This window comes from Grammomys surdaster, unplaced genomic scaffold (genome assembly GCF_004785775.1).
Source record: "Grammomys surdaster isolate TR1022 unplaced genomic scaffold, NIH_TR_1.0 126133, whole genome shotgun sequence".
NCBI lineage: Eukaryota > Metazoa > Chordata > Mammalia > Rodentia > Muridae > Grammomys > Grammomys surdaster.
Window position 1 is genome coordinate 3428849 of NW_021620941.1, and position 5970 is coordinate 3434818.

Below are 5970 nucleotides of genomic sequence, written 5' to 3' on the forward strand. Positions count from 1 at the left end.
GCGCGCCGGGGGGAGGGAGGGAGGGAGGGAAGGGAGAGGGGGAGGGAGGGAGGGAGGGAAGGGAGAGGGGGAGGGAGGGAGATGGAGAGGGAGAGGGAGAGGGACACAGAGAGAGACAAAGAGAAATCGAGAGAAAGAGAGACACGTACAGAGAGAATATTAAAACATGATATAATTCTTATTTTTAAAAAGATTTTAAAGAGTAAAAGATGGAAGTAGAGAAGAAGAATGTCAGAATGTCTTGGGCTAGCCTGGTGTACTTTACTGAAGAGAGACTCTGCCTCAAATAAGGTAGAAGGCAAAGAGCCACCAAATTTTTCCTCTGATCTACACATGATAGTGTGTGTGCGTGCATGCACATACACACGCACATGCACACGCATGCACACGGGCACACACACACACACGCACGCATGACATTCACACATAAAGATCAATTTTAAAACTATGTTCAGAGATCTGGAAAGATGGCTCAGCAGTTAAGAGCGCTTACTGCTCTTGCAGAAGACCTGGGTTCAATTCCTCATACCCACTCAGCAGCTCACAATAATCTATAGCTCTAGTTCCAGGGCCCAAGGCATCTTCTTACTGCTATGGAGCATGTACATGCGCTCAGATGGGCGTGCGCCCACACACGCGTGTAGTATTAAATAGTTTTTAAAGTAAATAAATTACCAAATAAGTAATACATTAGTAAATGAGTGACACCTGGCACCTCGTAAGGGTTAACAGTATTTACATTAAGAGTTCAAGACAGGGCTTCTCCGTGTAGCCCTGGCTATCCTGGAACTAGCTCTATAGATCAGGCTGGGCTTGAATTCTCAGAGACCCACCCACCTCTGCCTCCTGGATGCACGGCTTCAAGGCATGAGCCACCACAACCAAGGTTGTCTTGTTGTTTTGCTGTGCTTCATGCAGTTCTGGGATGGAACTCCAGGGCTTGCAAGCACTGGGCAAGCGGCACCCCTCTGAGCTGATTCACTAGCCCGGCAATTGCTATTTTTGGAACATCTTCTTGGAGCAGTCAGACAGGCTGATGGTGTTGTCTTGTTATCTTGGACCCCGGAACTCGGAGGCACAGGTTTGGCTGAGCTCAGCGCTGTTGCCTGGCTCTGCGGCCTTAAGTCATTCCTCCTCCTGTAGTCCCCAGTCCAGCATCAGCAAAACAGATGAAGCAGCAGACGGATCCAGATAGTCTCATTCCTGCCAATCTCGGGATGAGGACTAGGTAGTAAGTACCAGGTGGCTGAGAGGGACAAGAGGTGCCAGCTGCTGAGCCAGAGCTCAGTCCTGGAGGAAATCAAACTTGATTCTGCCTGGAAATACAGCCAAGGGGACACCCACACATAACCCAAGAACTCAGGGATTTGCCTCTCAGAGGGATGGGCTAAAAGAGTTTCCATGGTGATTTGAGCAAATCCTAGATGCTAATCCAGAGCCAGCGGTGAATAATGGCCTGGTCTCCCTTCAACCAGCCCACTGGGCCAGGGGATTCTTGGGACTGGGGAGGACAGAGAGCCAGGGGGTCCTGCTCTGCAGGGGTTGGAAGGTGAGAACGGGGTTACTTACTACCTAGGGGTTTAGGTTCTTTGGATAGCTGTGGCTCTGCTGGCAACTGGGACCTGGACCTCACCTTGCACAGCACTGATCAGCTCCCATCTGAAAGCTTACATGCCAAGGGAAAGATGCTGTCTTTTCTTTATTCAGAAGAGATTCCAAATTGTTGAGATTAGATCTTATCATTTTAATAAAAATAAATCATTTTATTTATTAGATTGTTTTTATATTATTTATTCTGGGTGGGTGTGTGCACATATATTCGGAAGTCAGAGGACTCTGAGGGAATCGGTTCTCTCCTTTTGGTGTGTGGATTCCAGGAATGTTGCTCATGTACTCAGACTTGGCAGCTGGTTCTGGGCTGTCTCACTAGCCCCATTACTAAGGGTTTTAAAGTTGAAGTAAAATTAAGGGAATTAAAGATTAATTATCCCACTATTATTTCATTCGCAAAGAAGCCCATAGCAGTCAACACTTGCATTTATTTACAAATGTGGCTGTGCCACCCGAGGTGGACAGAGAGCACTGAAGCCCTGGAACTGACTTTATGGATAGTCTAAGCTACCATGTGGGTGCTGGAAATCGAACCCAGGGCTGAGCCATCAATCCAGGTCCTATTTTAAATATTTTTAAAGTTGACTTAGTCAGACATTGGTGGTATGTGTCTGTCACTCCAGTACTTGGAGCACTGAGGCAGGAGGATTGTGAGTGTGAGGCCAGCTTCAGCTATATAGCAAGTTCCAGACCAACTTGGAACATACACTGAGACCATGTCTCACAAAAGAAAGTTAGTTTAATAAAGGGAGATTGAAGAGAATCATCTTGTTTATTTAATATTGAGTTGAAGGCCTAGAAAAAGCAATAAGACAAGAAAAATCCTAGTTACTCTTCTATTGCTATGGAGAAACACCATGACCAAGGCAGCTATTATGAAAGAAAGCATTTAAGTGGGGGCCTGCTTACAGTTTCAGGGGTTTAGTACATTATTGTCACAGTAGGGAGCATGGTGGCACACAGGCAGGCACTGGAGCAGTCACTGAAAGCTGTATCCTGACCTGCAGGCCTGAAATAGAGACTCTGGGCTTGGCATGGGCTTTAGAACCCTCAAAGTGACATATTTCTTCTAACAAGGCCACACCTCTTAATCCTTCTAATCCTTTCAAATAGTGCCAACCCCTGGTCACTAAGCATTAAAAAATATGAGCCTTTGGGGGCCATTTTTATTCAAACCACCACAAAAAGAAATGACCAAAAATAATTTAAGGTCATCATTCTAGCTGATATCTAGCTATCTAACTAAGTAGAGGGATACTGCCATAAAACATTGATCTGTGTTGTACTGACTGTTTTCTAAATAGCTCCCTGTATCTGGAAACAGACTCTCTACGACTTTTTTTATTTGGGGGTGGGGACAGGCTCTCAGTGTAGCCTGGGACAGTCCTGAACTCTGCAACCTCCTAAGTGCAGGGATCACAGGCACACACCGTCACGCCTGACACCCGTCTTATTTTTATTTATTTTTACTTTATGTGTATTAGCTCTTCGCTTGCATGTGTGTACGTGCACCGCGTGTGCATGGCGCCCTTGGAGGCCAGAAGAGGACATCAGATCTCCTGGAACAGGAGTTACAAATGGTGTGAGTCTCCCAGTATGGGTGTTAGGAGCCAAGTTCTCTTCACTGGTCAGGTCTCTCTCTACACATCACATATATATTTATATAAGCACACATTTATGTGTATGACGTTTATATGTGTCCATGTGAACATCCGAAGGCTAAAGGAGGGTACGTTATTCTCACTGAACCTGGAGCTAGGCTGGTGGCCAGCAAACCACATAAGTCTTCCTGATCCTGCTTTTCACAGCATGGAGGTTCCGGGTGACAATCAGGCCACACCTTAATTTTATGTGGGTGTAGGAGATTTGAGCTCGAGTCATGCTTGAACAGAAACCACATTTACCCACTAATCTATCCCGAGCCTGAGGCATCCCCTGAGCCTCCTTAACTTCCATTCCAAACTATTTTATTATTTTATATGTATGAGTGTTTTGCCTGCATATATGTATATGCACTATATGGGTCACTGTGGTCAGAAGTGATCGGATCCCTGGGGACTGGAGTTACAGACCACTGTGAGCTACTGTGTAGGTGCTGAGACTTGAACCCAGGTCCTCTGCAAAAGCAGCCAGTGCTCTTTACTACTGAGCCACCTCATCAGGCCATAATTTTAAATGAGAACCTAGGTATGTATTACCTCCCCTGTAGCTCGGTATCCATGTTTAAAAAATGTCTACAGCTAGGACAGCTGAATGTGATAGACAGTTAACGGACTCCCAAAAATGTTGGCAGTATAATTCATGAAACCTGTGGATATGCCATCGAGAAAATCAGGCAGAGGTTGACTGGGGTTGCTGACGAGGAGACCTTGAACAGGGAGCTGGGACTGAATTATCTATCTGGGCTTAATCATAAAGTCCTCCCCACCCCCAAAATGGAAGAGACAGGACAATCAGTGTGGCGGCCTCTGGCTTTGTACACAAACTGTGGCTGGCCACCAGCAAGGTCTATGGGGGCCTACGGAAGGTGGAGGTGACAAGGAGAAGGATGTGCACTTTTCTTCTGAAAAATTGTGAGAACTACAAGATATCAAGAATTCGTCGTTTGAAATTCAGGTGCAAGCTGGTTGTGGTGGTGCATGTTCTTAGTCCCAGCACTCGGGAGGTGGAGGCAGACAGATCTCCAAGGTCAAGGCCAGCCTGGTCTACAGAGTGAGTTCCAGGACAGCCAGGACTACACTGTCTCAGGAAACACATACACACACACACACACACAGAAAAAGAAAATACAGCTGAGCCTGAGTCTAACTCAGTAGGAGAGCTTGTGTGTAGCCTAGGCTGGACTCTGTTCTGTCACTAGCTGTGACAAAGGGACAGAGATAGTAAGTGACAAGCTACTCCAGTAACAAACAGGAAAAAACAGGAAATTCAGAAAAGTCACACAATGGGTCAAAGGTTTCACAGGAAAGTGTTTTTAATTCTTTATCTCAATTGGTGTATATAATGGGTGTCTTGCCTACATGTGTGTCTCTGTAGTGGGACCTAGGACGCGAGAAAAGGCCGTCAGATTCCCTGGAGCTGGAGTTAGAGACGGTTGTGAGCCACTTTGTGGGTGCTGGGGATTGGAGCCAGGTCCTTTGGAAAAACAGCCAGTGCTCTTAACCATGGAGCCAACTCTCACCTCATTTTTTTTTAAAGACTTATGGATATACTTTAATCTACTTTTATTTAATATGCATGCATGCCTGCATGAGTTTACATGTACCATATGCCTGCAGATGCCCAGGGAGGCGAGAAGAAAGCATCAGACCTCTGGTGTTGGAGGTATAGGTGACTCTGAGACATCCAACATGGGTGCTAGGGACCCAGCTAGAGTCTTCTGGAAGACTGCGCAGTCGCCGAGCTCCCAGCTCGTTTGTGTCCCTTTGTTGCCAGGACTATTTACAGTCACTGGGTCAGAACTTTGGTTCTGTGCCTCTGTGAATTACATTTGTCTTATTTTTTTATCCATAGCAACAGCTCCTCAAGATACTTGGCTGTCAATCACTCAAAGATCAAACCCCATTCACAGAGGAGTCCCAGGTGGGTCCCTGCAGTTCTCTGCCAACTGGTAACCCTCAATAGTCTGGCAGGTGTGAGGCCACTGAGCAGAGAGAGCTCCCAGCAGCTTCCAGAAGGAATCCTGCTCCCTGCTGCTCATCTGGGGAGTCCTAAACACTATTGAGATGTGACTCAGAGGTGCCCAGGCATGACCATGACAGATCCCAGCACTCTGTAAATATTGTGTCAGGCTGGGATCACAGCGGGACACTCCGGGCAACCAAAAGTCTGATCTTCACTGTGAGACAAGGAGTGAAGTCAAGTGGGTAAGATGGTTGTTTTTCCTTCAATCACCTCAATTCTCTGAACTTTCTGAGCCTCAGTTTCTCTCATGGGGATTTCTAGGGGGTCCCTGGCTTCAGTGAGAATCTCTCGGTTTGTAGCCAGGGCTCAGTTCTCTCCATCCACAGAACTCCCTCCTGGAGTCAGTCAGCTATGAATCAAAAGATACATACGTGTGGGGGGAGGGGACTTACATATACCAGATTGGCTTGCAACTTGCTATGTTGCCAAAGATAGCCTGACCGCCTCTTCCTCCTGCATTCACCTCCCAAGTTCTGCGATCTAGGTGTATGTCACCAGGCCTGGGGAGGTGGTGCCAGAGGTGGAACTTAAGGCTTTGTTATTTCAAAACAAGAATGTTACCACCTGAGCTACATCTCAGGTAGATGGATGGATGGATGGATGGATGGATGGATGGATGGATGAATAGAGAGACAGACAGACAGACAGAAGTTGGATTGTAGATAGACAGAAAGA